The following is an 8,245-nucleotide window of genomic DNA, read 5'->3' on the forward strand; positions in this document are numbered from 1 at the left end:
AACCACTGAGCTTGAAGCAATTTGAAATAGCAGAAAGTAGAAACCAATATGCATGTGAATAGCCATGTCATCCCACTTCTTTCAGGATCAGACTACCCAGATGGTTAAGGGGGTCTGTTGGTAGTTGGTAAGAGATTCATCCCCGGGGCCTGTGAGTACCCTGGTCTTGGATTCTTGGCCAGATTTAGAGTACCAGGCACATGTTTCTTCCTGTATTGAAGGCCTTAAATCCAGTCAGAAAACTTTGGACAGTTGATAAATTCTGTGGGAGGGAGGATCAGTTTTCATTAATGGTGTGTGGTTCCTGCTAATTCAGCTATGTTCTAGGTTATGTCCAATTACTCAGAATTATATGAACAGCACAAATTGGAGTATTATAGGATATTAAATGTAAGTGTGTGTGTGTGTGTGTGTGTGTGTGTGTGTGTGTGTGTGTGAAGATGACTTAGAAGTTAAGAGCACAGGGTGATTTCGCAGAGGACGTAGGTTCAATTTCCAGCACCCACATGGCAGCTCACAGGCATCTATAACTCCAGGTTTAGGGGACCCAACGCTTTCTTCTGGCCTCTGAGGGCATCAGGCATATACATGGTATACAGACACTCATGCTGGCAAAACATCCATATGCACAAAAGAAAAAGTAATAAATAAAAATAAATTGACCTTTTTTTTTTTTTTCCCCAAGACAGGGTTTCTCTGCCTTGGCTGTCCTAGACTCACTTTGTAGACCAGGGTGGCCTCAAACACCCAGAGATCTGCCTGCCTCTGCCTCCCCAAGTGTTGGTATCACAGGCATACAACACCGCACCTTGCTAAAGTGACTTTTAAATTAAGAAAATAGAGAGGAGAGTCCAGGGGGTAGAAAGGTGAGTGTGTATCTAGGTGGAATTAAGAAGGAGGAGTTGGTGGTAAGTATCAAAATATATTGTATGAGATTCTCAAAGAGTTACTTAAAATTATTTAACTTGTTTATTTAAAGAGAGGTGTTCAAGGAATTTTTTTTTTTAAATATAAAACTATGTTGTTTGTCACCATGAGATAATGGCATTTCCCTTAATATCATCTGAAATGATTGTTTGGTGTAACTGAATCACAGCGAACGAAGGCATCTCCTTAAACTCGGTTGCAGAGTTAAGAGATGGAGCATTTACCATAAAGAAAATGAAGAACAGCTGGGGGTCCCTTGTAAAGGTTGTGTCCTATGCTAGAGCTATGAGCAAATCAACACAACAGCACCAAGGCCAGCGACGATTATGACCTTTTTGGGTCACTGGGAAGAAATGCTCAGCGACCGCTGGCCTCTTTACCACCGACTTAAGTGAGTTAAGAGCTGTGGTATTCCTGGGTGATTTTTTTTCTTTGGCATTACTTTAATAAATGGGGTCAAAGAAGTAATCTAAGGAGGCTGGGAGGTGGCCCTTTGTTCTTGGTAACACTGCTAATGTCTGGGGACATTCAATTCTCAGCAGTCCGGGCCAGCCGGGTCTGGAAGCAGGGTGACTTTGTGGTGTGAACAGGCACCCCGTTCCGTTTCACAATGGGTAGGGGAGGGGCTTTATTAGATGGAGGTAGTTTCGTCACAGTGATTGGGTTGGACTGGCAGAGCAGCTATGGATAATAATGCAGATTGAGATCAAGAAGAGCTTTACTGCAATGAGGAAATTCAATAATGAAGACAACAGAACCTAGAAGACAAGGGGAAAGTCCTAGCAAGGCCCCTGGAACCCTTAGGGTGCACTGCTGTGAGAAAAGGGACGGCAGGTGAGGTAGACCATGCCACTCCTCTGTGAGTACCTCTTTGGAAGGTCTGCATCTAGGTCTCCAGGGCTGAGATGACAGTGGGCTGAACCAATAACTGTGCAACCCACTGACAATGAGATCAAGCTGGAACCTGCTGCCATGTGTCCATTAGTCACTGCTGTAGCCACATAGACTTAAGAGATGAGATGGGTATGCCTTAGGTCTGTTCTATTAAGCAGGTATGGTATCCTCTTAGCCTGGATACCACAGGGAAGGGAATTCTGGGAAATATAATCTCATCTTCTCCAAAATGGCACAGGGCAAACAGCTGCTGTCTCCGTAAATGCATGTTTTGGAGGTGTGCTATGAAAAGACCATCTAGAGGAACACCTGTCTTTAAATGTTAACATAATTAAAAACTGGGATTGGAGAGATGGGTTAAGGATTAAGAGCACTGGCTGCTCCTCAAGAGGACCAGAGTTTGACTCTTAGCACCCACATGATGGCTCACAGCCACCTGTGACTCCAGTTCCAGGTTCCAGGGGATCTGACCCCTTCTTCTTCCAACATCTGTGGGCATCAGGTGTGCAGGTGGTACACAGAGGTACATCCAGGAAACACACACACACACACACATTTTAAAATAGCATAAGTATATGATGGATAATTTTGCCATGATGGAGTCATGATGCTGTGTGTAGTTATGTTTCTGTTTCTGTTGGACTCAAATGCTCTGGGGGGATGGCATGAAATTTGGTATTCCTTTGATGAGTCCTAGGATGACAGAACCAACACGAGTACAAAGCAAGGACCAGCCAGGGCACACAAACCATCACAGTGGACGAGGGATGGGCTGTCCCTACAAACCACTTTAATGAGGTTTACTAGTTCTCACTCTCCACAGACGTGGTAATCATCTAACCGTGGGGTAGAACTATGATGCATTTGTTGGGATAGTGTAACAGATATGCCAGGGGGTGCACAGGGAGGAGAGAGACTCTCCAGATAGTGGGGGGAGCTGACACCGTGAGAGGCCGGGAGCGGAGAGCCTGTATCCTCACATGTGGAGGTTTGCATCTACCTCTGCGAGGCAGCTGACACTCCATGGATATGAGTCTCAGGGTGAAACGCATTTTAAAACAAATGTGATTGTGTCACTGGGTACCACGTGTTCAGTCTCAGAGTCCTGAAAGAATAGAGTGTTCCTCTTTGCAATAGTGTGAGGGAGAGATGACAGCTGCCTGACGGATGTACTGTGCAGGCTAGCAATAAGCAACAGGGTTGGTCTGTATTTTAAAATGCCATCAAGGGTTCTAAAAAGAGGCTGACCCTGTGTGAGGTTTCTCGAGTTAGACTGTACAATATGTCATCCAAAAGGTCAGAAATGTTCAGACTCTCTGACACCAAAAAGAAACTGGGGAAAGTTACTAAATATAGAGGAGAGAGGGAGACAGTCAAATAAAGATGTAAATAAAAGCACTTCGGGGGGGGGGGCAGTAAGTGCTATATAAGAGGAAGGAAGGACCTTAGTTACAGTCCCTAGAACCCAAGTGAAGCCAGGAATTGCTGGTACCTGTCTGTAATGTCAATGTTCCTACTGCGAGAAGGAAGGCAGAGACAGGAGAATCTATAGGGGCTCTGGGACCAGCTAACAAGAGATCCTGTCTCAAGATACAGTGAGAACCAGTACCCAGTGGTGTACTTTGACATCCAGACACATGTTATGGCATGTGGACCTGTGTGCGTGCCCCACCCCCACATCATACACACACTCATACAAACACTGAAGTTGAAAAAAAGTAATAGTGTATGTACAATAAAATGGATGTTTTAAAATTATAAGTTTACAATCACAGCAGGTTTATTCTTCCATAGGTTTGTATTATCTGCGCAAAGTTGGGGAAGACGCCCTTACATTTTATTTTATTTTTTTCTTCTCTCATATATTGTATCCACACTGACGTTTCCTCTCCATCCTCTCCTCTCAATCCTTCTCCTTCCTCCTCCCTCTTCCCCAAGCCCACTCCTCCTCTGTTCCCCTTCAGAAAAGCGCAAACCTGCCAAGGATATCAACCAAACACGGCATATCAAGTTACAAGATTAGACACATCCTCTCATACTAAGGCCGGAGCTTACACTTTATTTTTTATTTTTTATTTTTTTCTTTTTTTTTTATTAATTTATTCTTGTTACATCTCAATGTTTATCCCATCCCTTGTATCCTCCCATTCCTCCCCCCCCCTCCATTTTCCCATTATTCCCCTCCCCTATGACTGTTCTTGAGGGGGATTACGTCCCCCTATATATTCTCATAGGGTATCAAGTCTCTTCTTGGCTACTTGCTGTCCTTCCTCTGAGTGCTACACTTTATTTTTATGTGTCTCTTTATGTGTATGTATGTATTGTGTGTGTGAATGCACACACACACACACACACACACACACACGCAGGCATGTGTGTTTTCAGCCATGTAGCTGTTCTCTATATAAAACCAACGTGTGGTAGACACAGCTGGAACTGTGATGCTAAGCCTTCTGGGTTTCATACGTAGGCATAGAGAGCCTCTGTCCCCTGGGGCGCCTGGACTCGGTTGCCAAATTGCTGCACCACTTGGCGTGTTGTACCTGTAGTTAAAAGTTTCTCACCTTCCTGTAACCCAAGGAGACTCCAGCCACAATATGCCTTGTGCATCTTAGTGAGGGGGTGACACACTCTGGCAGGGTTTTATAGCTCTGAGGTTGGTGTCTTGTTTTTCAGAGTAACTCCCCTCTTTATGGCTCACCATTTAATTTCCCTGCTGTCAAAAGGCAGGATTAAGTTATCCCTCTTTTTCAAAGAATGATGTAAGTGCGGAATAATGAATGCAAAGCACTGTAGTTAAACATCAGCAGATGAACTGATGGATCGGCTGTCACTCATATTATGCTATAAATGGAAAGAAAGTGATATTTAATCATTTGCAAAAAAAAAAAAAAAAAAAAAACAAACAGAAAACAGCGTTGATGGATTTGGTGAGCTCGGACTCTGAGTGACTCGTTATTGCAAATTGTTATTTTCCAGTTAATAGAGAGAACAAAAAGGGCAGAGGAGGGCAAAGCCATCACTTTCAGGAGCATAGCCTCCCACATGGCTAGACATAGAAATGTCGCCAGCCACATGGTCTGGACTGACTTGTGTCCTCCTCAAACAGCCTGGAATGGGACCAAATTTGGGGATAGTGTTCAAGGAGGTAATTAAGGTTAAATAAGACCAGCAGGATGGTCCCAACCCAACCTGATAGTCCTTACAAAAGATTAGGGCGTGTTTACTATACACATGTGTGCACAGATGCACACACACACACACACATATATATACAATATACACACGTACACAACTTACATACATGAGCACACCATACACAACCATACACGCATACCATACACAGGTTTATACACCCATATACACACCACACACAATATATGTACACACAATATGCATATGAACATAGCATACACAACCATACACACAATGTACATACATGCATACACTATGCTTATACACACACCTCACACACAGATATATACACATGCCATACATATATATATATATATGAGTGTATACATATCATAAACATACATACACATACTTCATACCACACATGTACACATCCATGCACATATACCATGCATACACATGTATACCATACATACACACATACAAACACACCATACACATATATATACAAATACTGCACACACAAAATACACATTGCACATACACATGAGTACACATGAAAACATGTACATAAACCATATAGACACATATACACACCACATGCACATACATATATACACATCATTTATGCACACACCATACACACATACATAAATATATACCCATACCAAACATTCACACACCACACACAGTTACATAACACACACATGTACACGTACTTGCTTATAAACACATGTACAAATATACGTCTATCTACCATAAATGCATCTTCCAGGTACACATACACATATTCCATGCACATGCATGATATACATGCCCATCCTACTTACCAGAGTTCTACACAATACACACATACATACATGTATACACAACACATGTATATATAACATACACTACACACTTATATAGACACATACTGTGCGTACATATATATACTTATACATGTACATACACACATGCATGTACACACAGTACACAAACACACACATGCATATCACCCACATACACACACACCATGTACACATACACATACATGCCCACATACACACCCATACATTGGGCCTATTTGAGGACATGGGGGAAGGTAGTCATCTGCAAGCCAAGGAGATAAGCTTCAGAAGAGAGCGGCCTGAGGACAACCCGGCTGGTGCTTTGCTCTGGAGCTGTGAGGCAGTGACTCCATCTTCTCTGTCCCCTCTCTGCCTGTCTGTAAAGCTGACTCGCACATTCAGAGGGTGAGCTGGAAGCCCATGAGCCTGTTGTGGTGAGGCTCAGTGACTGGAAGTCAAGGGCCTGAAATCATGTACACACCTGAAGTGCTAATACTTGAGAGGTCCTGGAATCGGGCAAGAGTCTTGAACAGCCATGACTTCTAGAGCTATATGCAGCCATGTGAGTTAGATGTGGGCTTTAGTCTCCTCCCTCATGGTCTTCTCCAACACATTGACCCTTCACAGAAACAGGAAGAACATTTGTCAACTGTTTTCCTTGAAATGGAAGGAGTCTATACGCTGCTGTCTTTAAAGAAGCGTGTTATCTGGGTTGACCAATTTTCCTGCATGTTCGTGTGTGTGTGTGTGTGTGTGTGTGTGAGAGAGAGAGAGAGAGAGAGAGAGAGAGAGAGTGAAGTCCATGACATTACACTCAGCCTCTGATGCTACACTGCCTTTTTTTCTTTTTTGGCTATTCTTTCTATCCCTTTTTCTATCTCTCTGTCTCTGTCTCTCCCTCTCTCCATCCCTCCCTATGTCCCTCCTTTCCTCTCTCCTAAAGACATTTGTGACAGCATCTAGGACTGTACATTATCCTGTGACTGTGAGTTATCTCCCTGTTACTGCAATAACATACCTAAAATTATGGACTTTAGAAGACAAGATTATTGTGGCCCTCAGTCTTGGAAGTTTCAGGCCATGGGTGGACCTGCTGTGAAAAGCTAATGCACTGTACATGAAAGAGAGTCCCTCACCTCTCCATGGGTGGGATACAAATAAAATGATAGCAAGATGGCCCCAGAATCCCCTTCAAGGGCATGCTTCCAATGACCTAAAAGCCTCCACAGCCACTCAAGGGTGCACAGCTTCCAATTGCTGGAAACACTAGCCTTTGTGGAGTGATCCAGGTCCAAGTGTCTGTCAATCAAACTGTCAGAAACGTGGTGGCTTAAGCAAAATGAATTTATTCCCTCATGAGTTCCCATGGCCAGAAGTGTGAAGTTGGGCTCTTGACAGGGTCATGCCTTCATGAAAGTCTCTAAGGAGGATCTTTCTTCGCCTTTCCTGATTTGACAGCTGTCAAAGTCCTCCATAGCTGTATTACTCCAATCTTTACCTGTACCCTTCTGGGGCTGCCCTCTCTTCACAACTTTCTTCTTTTAGATGAGCCGGCTTATTGCATTGAAGGTTTACCCAGGAAATACTCTCACATGAAAACTTTCCCAGAGCTTACTTCTTTCTTTCTTTCTTTCTTTTTTAAAGGCATACTCACATGTTTCCATGTTTAGGATACACTGGGCATCTGCCTCAGCCTACCATACCTCTCAGTAGAGTTGCCATAGGGATCACACACTCTCATCTCTGTGACTGTTCACAATGATGGCTTGTGAGGAATAAATAGCTTATGTGTGTGTGTGTGTGTGTGTGTGTGTGTGTGTGTGTGTGTGTGTTGACTGGTTCAGTGTTATCCTCCACACCTGTATCATTTGCTTTTCTGTCACTATAAAGAAAAAAAAAATGACCAAAAGCAAGTTATGGAGGAAAGAATTTGTTTTGGGTTACCGTTCCAGAGGAATATGAGTCCATCATGGAAGCAAGACCAGGAAGCTGAGAACTCACATCTTCAACTACAGGCAGAAGGCAGAGAGTGAACAGGAGGTGGGACATGGCTAAAAACTCTCAAATCCCACCCCCTGGTGACATACTTCCTGCAACAAGGCTTGACACCCCATCCCAAAGGTTCCATAACTTCACCAAACAGTGCCACCTGCTGGAGAACAAGTGTTCAAACAAGCCTGTGGGGGATAATTTCTCATTCAAACCACAAAAGCTCTGCCAAAAGGATAGCACATTAGGGACCGATCTAGCTTAAGATAAATAAGAAGAACCATGTCTACATAAAACAACAACAACATAATGTTTCTGATATGTGTGCACGAGGCTTTCCTATGGAAGAAACAAGATGGCGTTCTAGACTACTGTGATAATGTATAGAGAAAAGTGTTTCATAAAGAGCCATAATCAGGTAACAGTAAGGATTAGAATTGAAAGTAACTAAAAACATGAGTGAGGTGAGT

Source organism: Acomys russatus, chromosome 19 (assembly GCF_903995435.1).
Source record: "Acomys russatus chromosome 19, mAcoRus1.1, whole genome shotgun sequence".
Taxonomy (NCBI): Eukaryota; Metazoa; Chordata; class Mammalia; order Rodentia; family Muridae; genus Acomys; species Acomys russatus.